Genomic DNA, 12,258 nt, shown 5'->3' on the forward strand with positions numbered 1-12,258 from the left:
CGCCCCGAAGGACACGGGCCAACTCTTGGGCCTGAGGCCTCGCCCAAGACACACGAACAAAGATGCAGAGCGGAGGTGAACAGGAGAGCATCCCCAGGCAGGCTGGAGCTCAGGGAAGAAAGAGGGTCGCAGAGATTCTAACCCCATGGCTGTTAGGAAGCCCGCAAGAAATGCCCCGGGTCTCAACGAATGACTGTGCACCTGCTTCCTGGCTGGGGCAGCCAAGTCTGACTGGGGGTGGCGCTCAGGCCGAGCGCGTGTCTCTGGCGGTGACTGGCCGTTTGTGTCTGTGTGTGCCGGTGTTATCTATAGCCTTAGCAAGCGCGCACGCACGTGTGCGGCCACCCAGCCAAGGAGAGGTGCCCCTCGGAGGCGTCTCGAGCCAAGTGCCCATCGGGAGGCTCTACCACAAGCCCTCACTGAGGTTTCCAAGGCGGCAGCAGGGCTGGGCCCGAGACCTGGAGTGGCAGAGGCGACCTGCAGCAAGGAAAGGGCATCCCTTCCCGTTGCCCTAAAAGGCCCGACTTCCTCTTTGGGACGGTGTGGCCACTTCATGCCCGGGTCGCCTTCTAAAAGCTTGCAACACACCTGCTTTTCAGCCACGGACAAAGGCCAGGAAAGGAGAAGGTCGCCCTGGACGGGGAGAACGGAGTTGCGGATGTGGACGCGGCACTGCCCCTATCTTGGTCCTACAGGCTCATCTTAGGAAGACATCAGGCCGTATTCCCTTTCGTCGTGGCACGAGCGACCCCTCAGGCTACAGGGAACGTCTTTGCTCTGAAAGCCACGCGTGGCTTCGTGCACTGCTGTCCCTTTGCAGAGCGCTAAACCGGCAGAGCTTGTCCTGTTCGTGAGTTCCGGAGGTTCCTGTCCCCTCCAGTGCCGGCTGCGCATTTCGGCAGCTGCAGGGGCGGCACCTGCCTGAGCTCTGCGTGAACTTGGCCTGGGCCTGACAGGCGCCGGCCCAGAACCCTGACATCTGCCAATGCAGCTACCCCGGGCTCTGGCCCCCCGGGGGTTGGGTACCCGAGCACTGAGGACAGGCGCTGACAGGCAGGAGTCCTGCACCCACAGATGGCACTGTCCGTGCCCTCTCTTCAGCCGCGGCTTGGGGACCTTTTCCCCATTAGTTCCTCCCTGATCTGGCCGGCGAGGCTGACCCGCTCCTCGGGGCCCTGCAGCCACTTGCCGGCCCAGCGCCCATTACCCGGGCTTGGGCAGGGGATCCGGAAGGGCCCGCTTCCCACGAGGCCCAGGGCGGCTTTCTGCTGCCCCTCACGGGCGAGGTCTCGGGTTGGGGCTCACAGTGGCCCTGAGAGGCTGCGGGGGTCCTGGCGCCCCGTTGGCCAAGCCACCCGTTGCCGCTCAGCGGAGGTGTAGCATGGAAACACGGCCAGAGCCCTTTGCTGTGGCTCCCTGGAAGCCACTGCAGCAGGCCCCGCCCCAACATGGCAGCCACCATGGCCCTGAGCCTTGGCTTCCCGTGTCCCACAGGCCTGAAGTGCCCGCTGCCCGTGGCCTCGGCCCGCTGCCCGGCTCCGGGGCCTCCGCGGCAGGAGGAGGCCTAAGGCCGCGCACCTCCCACGCCTCACGGGACCTCTGGGCCGTGCCGGCCCTTGTCCTGGGTCCCGCACAGGACCCCGACCTGTCTCCACTTTAAGGCCACGCCAGCACGCCAGGAAGTCACAGGGAAGGCGCCACGGGAACTGGGAACAACATCCTCTGGATGGCAGTAACGCACCAGCAACGCAAACCTGCCCTTGTCCCTGGGCCTCTCCCTCCGCCCTTTGCAAACGAAAAAACGGCAACCAGCCTGCAACAGGGTGGCTCCTCAGCCTGGCCCCCTCACAAAGGGCCACGGGCACCGGTTCGGTGCCCCTTCTTCCAGAACGGCTGCCCGCCTGCCCTCCCGCACGTATTCGCTGTGGATTCGGCCTGGGCCTCCTACCCAAAGACAGCAACGGCGCCACAGGCAGGCCCCTGCTCTGTGGCCCTCATCCAATCCGGAATTCTCCCCGATCCTGGCGCTACAACTTGCTTGGCTTCTGTAGCCCGATTCTGGAAGCACAAGCGGGCCTCCCTCCACACCTCTACCGCCCTTTCCCAAAGCATCACCCACATCCTCGCGCATCCCCCACCCCCCACCACACACACACACACACACACACACACACACACACACACACACCCACACACACCCCTCCCATTCGACACACACGCACATCCGCGCCTGCACACTCGTGCCCTGCCACCCACCCCTGGGGACCACCGACCCTGGGGCGGGCTCACACACGGCGGGTGCAGCGTGAGGTGCCTGCGTCCTGCAGGACAAGGCTCCCGCGGCACCGTGCCTGCCTCTCCAGGTAGCTCGGCCTTCTCTACCCACCGTGGCATGGGCACATCGTCCCAGTGGGGTAACCGGGGTTCATTCCCTTCGCTCCCGGTCTCGCCGTTGTTCTGATTCGGTCTGCTGACACCCGGTCCCCTCAACCTTGCAAAGGAAGACACTAAGTGTTGTCACTGCACCTGTGAGTCCTCACGTTGTCTGGGTTGGCCAGATTGGAGAGCCAAAGCAGCCTGAGAAGTCGCGGCCTTCCCCAAACACTGCCTTCCATCCTGAGCTTGAGCCACTAGCTCTGTCATTTGCAAAGGAAAAAAATGGCAACCAGTCTGCAATGGGGCTATGGCATCCAGGCTCCTCAGCCTCGTGCCCTCACGAGCCCTGCGTGGCACAGGTTAGGTGCGTCTTCTTTCAGAATGCTGCATGTCAGTATTTGGTGTGTATTAGGCTTTGGTCTCCTAAGCCAACGAGAGCAATGCACCATGGTGCCATGGGCAGACCCTTGCTCTATGTACCTCATCCAATCCTTGTCCCAATTCCTGACACTAGAAGTTGCTTGGGTTCTGTAGCCCAATTCTGGATGCACAAGGGGACCTCCCTCCACACTTGGACCACCGTTTCCGAAAGCATCAACCATTCCATGTTCAGCACTTCTCTGTGTCCTTGGCTGGGTGAGTCAACACCAGGCAAATCCCCTGCCCTTTGAGTTGCCCTATTGATGTACCTAAATTATACTCCATGATGTTTGTCTTCCAATCCACAGACCGATACTTCAAATTCATTTGCTTTAATGCTATCTGAACCTCTTGGATTCTCCATGTTTTAGTCCCTTGGAACACAGAAAACAGTCTACCATGAATAGCAAGCCATGCCCCCAGTTCACACTGATTGGTTGCTTTGGCAGTGGTGCAAATTGAGTTTGTGAGATAGTCTCGAAGATACACGCCTCTGTTTGGGTTTGAAAACAATTCTCTGGGACCTTGGCAGTGCAAGTCATTCCGACCAATGGCCCTGTTCTTGGAATACTGCCATCCATTTTCCAAATTCTCCTGCAAGATACAGGTCCTCAGAACCTGGCCCTGTTTCTCAGGTTTCAGAATGCTGACTACCTAGCCTTCCGAGACTGTTTTGTGCCTCTTATTCCTAACAAAGGGAGAACCATGCACTGACCAATCTACAATCTGGAGCTCCTTTTTCACAAGGAATTCATCACCCACTGCTAGGCAAATGTACATTAAGAAATGTGCCCAGATCCCTTGGCTGTGGCTCTTTGGGAGTTGCGTTGGCAAGTCCCAAACAAATAAGGCAGCCATCAGAGCCTGAGCATTGTCTTCCTGTGCGGAGTACTGCTGGAAAACTGACTGTCCTTGTTTGGTACTTTTGCCTGGGGTCTGGAAGTTTCCTAACAAGAGGTGCCTAAAAGCTCAAACACCTCTATGACTCAGTGGATCCCCTGTTCTTTCATGTTGCTGTCCTTTATTTTGGCTTAGAGCTTGAGTTTATACACTTGCCTGTCTTTCTTAGGAGGCAGAGGGTACATGCCATAGGGTAATAGAAAATGTCCCACTTGATGGCAGTACTTCATCAGAATTGCCCACTTGTTGTACAGTTCTTGTCCCTCAGCACCTTGTCAACGAAAACATGCAACCAGTGACCAGTCTCACAACCATCTGGCAGCCCTTCAGCTTGGACACATTTCAAGTGGTAGCTCCTAAATCTTTCTCCCCACCATACAGCAACTAGTTCTAGGTGTTGTGGTTTGGGACTCTTGCCCAGTAAGAAATATGGCTCCCTCTTTGCCTCTTTCCCAGGAACTGTAGGTAGCTTGAGTCCTCTAACACTAGATAGGGCATAGGTTATGCTCAATACCTCCAACACAAATGCCATCCCACACATTGCCCTATAGGGAACAATGTTATTGAGGCACTTTGACATGTATAGAAGTTTATGCTGAATTTGAACTTAATTCTTCGGAGTTTGCTTTTCCTTCAATTCCAGTAAGTTGAAATAACTTATCCTTATTCTACGCTTAGTTCTGAGAAGCTTCTACAGCTGTTTTTACGTATTCAGTTGCTTTCAGCATTGCTGGCATTCATGTTTCTATCCCGAGGTTTCTAGTGTCAGGCTGTATTCTTCCATGGTGTGTTCCTGAAGAGATTTACATACCTTTCCTCCAATGTTTCAAAGACATTTGTAAGACATAGAGGCTTTGGGTATTATCCCTATGTTACCCAGAACCTGCACTTTTCTAAGATTAAAATTCAGTCTTAACTCAGAGATTCATGAATGTCCTCTTGATGGCAGGTTTGCTCCACCAGTGTCAACCCTTCTTTCCTTATTCCCTGTCCCTTATCACTCTGCTTAGAAGAGTGATCATTTAAATTTTGTATTCTCAACCTATAGCCTAATATAAGCAAACTGCTTATATGTCTCCTGTATCTTCATATTTTTTAGTTCATTTTGCTCTAGGGGTTTGTGTTTTCAACAAGAACAAGGGGAATTATTTGTCCTAAAGTCATTTATTTCTGTTCCTTGCTTTGTAAAAAGGTGGAATTATACATTTTAGAGAGATTCATATAATTTTGCCTTAAACTCACTCTACCTCATCACCATTTATATCCAACAACAGGTTATTTCCACTTCCTCATGGTACTTACTGGTTGAGGGCCAGGGTTCAGTGAGCTGGAGTCCATAGAGAAAGGGAAATGCTGGAAAGAACAGGAAGGAAGAGCCCAACTCAAATATGGTAAAGAAAGACCTTGAAGACCCAGTTCTCCTCAAAAGCTATCCAACAGTTACTCTTCTTTTTGACTGGGATTTCTTCTCATGGGTGTGGTGGGGAGTCAAATGGTCATCTTACTGTCATTTGGCCTCAACTGGAGTGATGACCAAACCCTTTCCACTTTCTATTGCACTACAAGACACTTAACTGTAGCTATATCCTTACATTGTCCATATTATCTCTAGCTGAGCCAGGCATCTCCTACTTTGTGTTCCATAATCAGAATGTTACATCAGAACCTTTTCTACCATAGCTGAATCCCACCAGTGATGGTTAAGTTCCTACGTCAAACTGACCAAGTTATACTTTTCAGTTGTTTCATCAAGCAAGCACTGGCCTGAAGTGAAGTACTGTGAAGATAACTCATGGATTTATATCATCACTAAGTTGACTGTATTTATGGCTGATTAAATCTACAATTAACTAAGGAGACTGCCTCAACAATGAGAGAAGTTTCACCCAATTAGGTGAAGGGTTTAAAAGACAAGTAATGAATTTATCAGTCAGAATAGAGACTTTCCACTCTACTTCAGCCACTCAACTTCTCCCAGGAAATTCATCACAAACTTTGATGGGAGTTTCAAAACCCTGCAACCTACCTACAGAATTTGGACTTGCCCATCTCCACAGTCGTGTGAGCCAATTCCCGTAGAAACAAACAAACAAATTCATACTAATTAATATACATCTTGTCAGTTCTTTAGAGAACCCAGCCTAATACACCATCTAGTGTTATACCATTGTTCCATTCCATAAATCAGTGTTGGCTGTCTCCCACTCTTGAGGATTACTGGAATATCAAAAATTACTGTACTCTTAAAAACTGAGAAATATTGTTATTCGCAATTTATTTTTAGAAAATGAGAAATTTATAGGTAGAGTGTACATACCTGTCACACCAACAAGTGGCCATCACCAGAGATCAAATTTTCCCTTTTTTCTTTCCATCTTATTTCTTCTGCAACAAGGTATAGGTATGTCATTGACCCAAAGTGGGAAAGCCATTCATAATACATTTGAACTGGTATTACAAAACACTGTATATCACACATACCATTTCTTTAAATTATTAGATCATTTTTTTGTTTTCTTTTTTCCACTCAGTTTTTCTCTTATATATCTTTTAAAGGGATCTATCTTTTAAAACACTTACAGAACATAGCTCTCTTTCTAAAATTTGCCCTCAACTGTATATCCACTACTTACAGAGAGTGAAAGACAAAAGTTGGCAGTGTACACCCCATTTTGCCAACAGATTCTGTTATAGTTCCACTGAATATAGAAATGGAATGTTTTTCTTAAGCATTTTGTCTAATGCTCCCCTGCAGATGGAACTTTATGATTAAAAGTTGTTACAAAAATAGTATCTCTTTACCTTTTGATACTTAGAAACACGTAATTCAGGGAGCTGTAAAAACTCAGATCTCAGAATCACTGCATATGAAGTCTGAGGGTGCCTATCCCCTAAAATCTGTAGTCTAAAACAACCATAATCATTCGTTTGGTCTTTATACTCACAGACTGCTCATTCTGACCTGTCTTTGCCTGAACAATTCTATAGCTGAATATATATGAATATAGACACAAGACTGTTTCTGCCACCGTTGACAGATATAGCTTTAATGTTCCCCTAAAGCTTGACTAAACTTTAGGCTTCTTCCTGACTCTATGCCCCTGACCTCCCTCTTATCCTGGTCCTTACAGAATCAAGATGGAACTTATTCATACGTGGGTTCTGGTCTCTGTTCCCTATGGCAATTGCCTGGAATACTCTACTGCTTAACACGGCCTGCTGCAATTTTCTTCAATATTGAAAATGGATTATTAGAACTTCAACTGATCAGCAGCTCATTTTACTCACTTATAAACGGGAATTCACTGTGCGTATTTATGCTACAGAGAGATCCACAATGTACTCTTATGAGGAGAAAGGGTATTTATTATGCTGTACTTCTTATTAAAATTTACCAGCAAACCATCCCTTGTGCCACATTTACACTCAAGATGAACTTGAAAAACTCGCCAATATCTTACCTATGATGTTTTTCACTGTCTCCAAGCTTGTATTTCTTAAAGACTAGAGGGGGAAAAAAACACAAACAAATAAAAAAAATTAGAGGGGAAAAACAAAGTGTTCAATGAGAAGGGACACCTAACTTTTGGTCCTACCCAACATCTGACCACACATGTGGGAATCCTAAACAGTTGTTCCAAGAGATGAAAAAGGACAGAGGAAGATGATTTCTCTCTAGAGACATGCAAAGCTTAGGGTGCATACAATTTTGTGAAGGCAGCAAAATATAGAAGTGTATATAGCATGTGATGATTTTGGTGTCCAAAAACGGACTTAGTGAACACATTTATCCCTCTGTTTGCTTTCATTTGCATTGAACATGAAAAAGAAATGAGAAACAAATCACAAACATCTCCTTAATTCTAAGGGGAAATATATTTTGTACAAAAAACATCAGAAACCAAGATATATACACAGAAAATAACCCCCTACTACTCTTTAAAATAAAGAGCGCCAACATTTTTTTTACTTTTATCTATTTCCTTTGTCTATGTATTTCTGTAAAGGCATACGTTGGAGATATTGCAGGTTCAACTCCAGACCACTGTAATAAAGTGAGTATCACAACAAAGTGAGTCACTCAAAACATTTGGCCTCCCAGTACCCATAAAGGTATGTTCACACTATACTGTAGTCTATTAAGTGTACAATAGCATTGTTTAAAAATGCAATTATCTTAATTTAAAAACACTTTATTCCTAAAAAAAAATGCTATCATTTCGTCCTTTGGTGAGTTGTGATCTTTTTGCTGACGGAGGGTCCTGCCTCAATTTCGATGGCTGCTGACTGATCGGGGGACGACTGCGAAGATTGGGGTGGCTGTGGCAATTTCTCAAAATGAGCAAGAACGAAGTTTGTCGCAGTGATTGATTCTTCCTTTCACAGTAGATTTCTATGCAGAATGTGATACTGTGTGACAGCATTTTACGCACGATGGAATTTCTTTCACTGTTCTACTCAATCTTCTGAAACACGGCCACTGCTTTATCAGCTAAATTCCTGTAACGTTCCCAGTTCTTTCTTTTCATGTCAACAATGTTCACAGAATCTTCACCAGGAGTAGATTTCATCTCAAGAAACCACTTCTTTGCACATCTGTTCAAGTATTATCATGAGACTGCAGCAATTTAGTCAGCCCTTTAGGCTCCACTTCTAAGACTAGTTCTCTTGTTATTTCCATCACATCGACAGTTTCCTCCTCCACTGAGGTCTTGATCCTCTTGAAGACATCAATGAGAGTTGGAATCACGTACTTGAAAACCCCTGTTAATGTTGACATTTTGAAGTCATCCCATGAATCACAAATATCTTCCATAGCATCTAGAAAAGTGAATCCTTTCCAGAAGGTTTACAATTTACATGGCCCAAATGCACACTTCTTTCATCCCTAGGATTTTCAGAATGGAAAATGAGCATCGGCTTCAACTTCAAGTCTAGCCCCTAATAGGAATCCACCTATTCTTTGAAGCTTTGAAGCCAGGCATTGAGAAAGCAACTTCAAACAAAAGAAGGCTGGTTCATTTACATTGGAAATCCGCTGTTGAGAGTCCAACCTTCAACAATTTTCTTGGGGAGATGTTCTGGATAACTTGCTGCACCTTCTACATCGGCACTTGCTGCTTCACCTTGCCCTGTTATGTGATGGACATGGCTTCTATTCTTAAACCTCATGAACCAACCTCTGCTGGTTGATATTCTTCTTCTGCAGCTTCCTTACATCTCTCAGCCTTCCTACAACTGGAAAGAGACACGGCTGTGCAATGGATTTGCTTTTAGCTGAAGGGAATGCTGTGACTGCTTTAATTTTCTCTTAAACCACTAAAATTTTTCAGTGTCAGCAAAAAGGCTACTTTGCTTTCTTATCATTCGCATGTTTGCTGGAGTAGCACCTTAATTTCCTTGAAGAACTTCTCCTTTACATTCACAGCTTGGCTAACTGGTGCAGGGGGCCTAGCTTTAGGTTTTTCGAGGCTTTTGTCATGAGTTCCATCAAGCTTAATCATTTCTAGCATTCCATTTCAAGTGAGAGACCTGTGACTCACCTGAACACTTAGAGACCATTCTAGGGTTATTAACAGGCCTAAATTCAATATTGCGTCTCAGAGAATAGGGAGGCCCAAGAAGATGAGAGACAGGGACCAGTTCACCAGTGGAGCAGTCAGAACCCACACATTTATTGATTAAGTTTGCCAACTTGTATTTGGTGCTTCAGTACACCCCAAAACAACTACAATAGTAACATCAAAGATCACTGATTAAGGATCACCGTAACAGATAGAATAATAACTTAAAAGTTTGAAATATTGCAAGAATTACCAAAGTGGGATGCAGAGACACCAAGTGAGCACATGCTGTTGGACTCGCTCGATATAGGGTTGCCACAAACCTTCAATTTGTAAAAGACACAGGGTCTTTGACGCTGCGATAAAACAAGCTATGCCTGAATGTCTTTGCAAGAATTAGGTCAAGTCTCGCTCTTTATAATGTCCTATGAGTCTAATGACAAAATCTTTAATCTCTTTGATATCCTGATATGTTTTAAATGATAGGTTTTTACCTTTTAAAATTTAGACTTCCATTTTCTAGTCGCTCATATAAACGCCAAGAATTTTCTAAGAGGGCCTGCAGGCATCCCAACATTTAGAGAGAATTGTTGATGGAGTGTGTAGACTTCCTCAAAAACAGAGATAATACTATAATAGAGACAACCATAATCTTGATAGTTGAGGAGGGCAAAATAACGGCCCCCAAAGCTGTTCACATCCAAGTCCCTAGAACCTATGAATGCGTTACCTTTTAATGGTTTAAAAGAACTTTGGTAAAACCTATCAAGGCTGAGTACCTTAAGATGGGGTGATGTTCCTGGATTATGCAGTATGGCACAATTTAATCACCTGAATCCCTAAATCCAGCTTTGGTCAGAAGGTGCAGAGAGATGAGGGACTGCTAGTTTACAAGGTGGACAGTAGGCCATGACACGTATACGTGCCACCTAAAAAGCTGGAAAAGGAAAACAAACAGATTCTCCCCTAGTGTCTTCAAAAAGAAATGCAGCCATGCCAACACCTTAATTTAAGACCAGTGAGACCTGTGAGATTTCTGATCAACAGAATTGTGAGAACATAAATTTGCATCCTTTCAAGCCACTTCATTGGTGATCATTTGTTGTAGGAAGAACAGAAAAGTAATTCCCCAGATAAACTCATACAAAGTACGTTCTCCAAACTCAATGGAATCAAATTAGAAGTTAAAAACGGAAGGAGAGGATGTTTTAAAAACCGGGAATTAAATAATATCCGCCAGAATAACCAACAGGTGAAAGAAGAATACAAATAAATTAGAAAATGCTTTGAGATCAATGACACAAAAATAGAACCTCAAAACCCACGTGATGCAATGAAAACAATGCTCGGGGGAAATTTACACCCGTAAACACATTAAAAAAGAAGACTTAGTCCAAATCAAAAAACTAACTTTACCCCATAAGTAACTAGAAAAACAAAAGCAAGATAAACATATAGCAAGGCATAAAAAGGAAATTACAATGATTAGAGCAGAGATAAATGAAACAGATAACGAAACCAAAGCTTAGTTCTCTATGAAGATCAATCCGAATGATAAAACTTTTAGCTAGACGGACCAGAAAAAAATCTCAAATTCTAAAATTATAAATGAAAAGCACGGGTGTTACAACAGACCTTACAGAAATAAAAGTGACTATAAGAGAATACTATGAAAAACTGCACACCAACAAATTAGATAACTTAGATGTAACAGACAAATTCTTAGAAACACACAAACTACCAAAAACGTTTTGTCACAGAAAGAGAAAATCTGAACAAATACATTGAATCAGTAATACAAACCATTCCAACAAAAAAGAGAGCAGAACCAGATGGCTTCACATCTCTAACGCTTCTAAAAAAATTTTTTTTTTTAATTTAAAAAAGAGGAGGGACGAGAACACTTCATAACTCATCTTATGAGGCTAGCAGTCCCCGGATACAGAAGGCAAATAAAGACATCACAGGAAAAGAAAACCATAGGCCAATATTCCTTATCCTAAAAAGGCAAATATCATCAACAAAATACATCCAAACTAAACGCAGCAACACATTAGGATGACTATACATCATGACCAAGCAAGATTGAACCCAGGAATTCATGGGTGATTCAACACTGCAAATGTACACAAGGCCACTGAACTTTACCTTGAAAATGGTTAATTTTATGTCATGTTAATTTTGCCTTAATAAAAAATAAGCATTAGAAAAAAGAAAAATAAACAGACCATCTAGATGAAACAGAACAAAACGAACAGGCTTGAACATGTGCAATTAAGGACTGACACAGGGAACCTCCCAAATCAGTGGAAGTCCACAGGACCTTGGAACAAAGGGTGACTATCTTGAAAAAAAGCTCTTGGTTCCACACCTCACATACTTTACCAGGATAGACTCTACGTGGATCCAATGCAAAGAATCATAAAGCTCCTAGAAGAAAGCCTCTCTTTTTACTAAGATGCAGGGTTTATATTAAAAAAAACACAGGTAACTGTAAACACATAAAATTCACAATGTTCAAGAAAAAAATGATCAATGTCAGAAAAGGATGACAAACGGGAAAAAAAAGAGTATTTCCAACTCATATTACTCATCTTCCCAATACATAGAGCCAGCTCCTATGAATCAGTTAAGAGAAAGAGCAGCAATCCAATAAAAAAGATATTAACAGCACATAAAGGAAGAAACTCAAAAGGCCCTTAAAGATTCCCAAGCCACTCATAAGGGAATCGCTAATAAAAGCTACCCTCGCGTACAATTTCTTACGTCCTGACCCCTTTGTCATTTTGCTCATTTCTATAAATATAATGACACAATGAACATTTTCTTCAGATTTGTTCAGGGAATGAACAGGATGTGACATTTCTCATAAATAGCAAATGTGAATGAAATTGATATACGTAGCAGTTCAAGGTACAAGAGCCACCCTTTAATGTGTGAAATACAATTGGTCAAGATGGCTAATGGCCCACCTCATTCAGACATTTAACCTCTTCAA

General features: G+C 44.5%; 1 long non-coding RNA gene across 2 annotated transcripts in view; it reads right to left on the reverse strand.

Annotated features, from left to right (window-relative positions):
- LOC143671437 (uncharacterized) overlaps positions 1 to 12,258 on the reverse strand; it is a 296,094-nt gene that overhangs the window by 192,526 nt on the left and 91,310 nt on the right. The window contains exons 5-7 of one of the 2 annotated variants that reach the window (XR_013169557.1): positions 7,158 to 7,200; positions 6,014 to 6,081; positions 4,999 to 5,049 (exon numbers count right to left, since the gene is read on the reverse strand). This is a non-coding gene — a long non-coding RNA (uncharacterized LOC143671437). The remainder of the gene's footprint in view (positions 1 to 4,998; positions 5,050 to 6,013; positions 6,082 to 7,157; positions 7,201 to 12,258) is intronic. The other variant, XR_013169556.1, reaches the window with a different exon arrangement.

The sequence above is a fragment of the Tamandua tetradactyla genome, chromosome X (genome assembly GCF_023851605.1).
Source record: "Tamandua tetradactyla isolate mTamTet1 chromosome X, mTamTet1.pri, whole genome shotgun sequence".
NCBI lineage: Eukaryota > Metazoa > Chordata > Mammalia > Pilosa > Myrmecophagidae > Tamandua > Tamandua tetradactyla.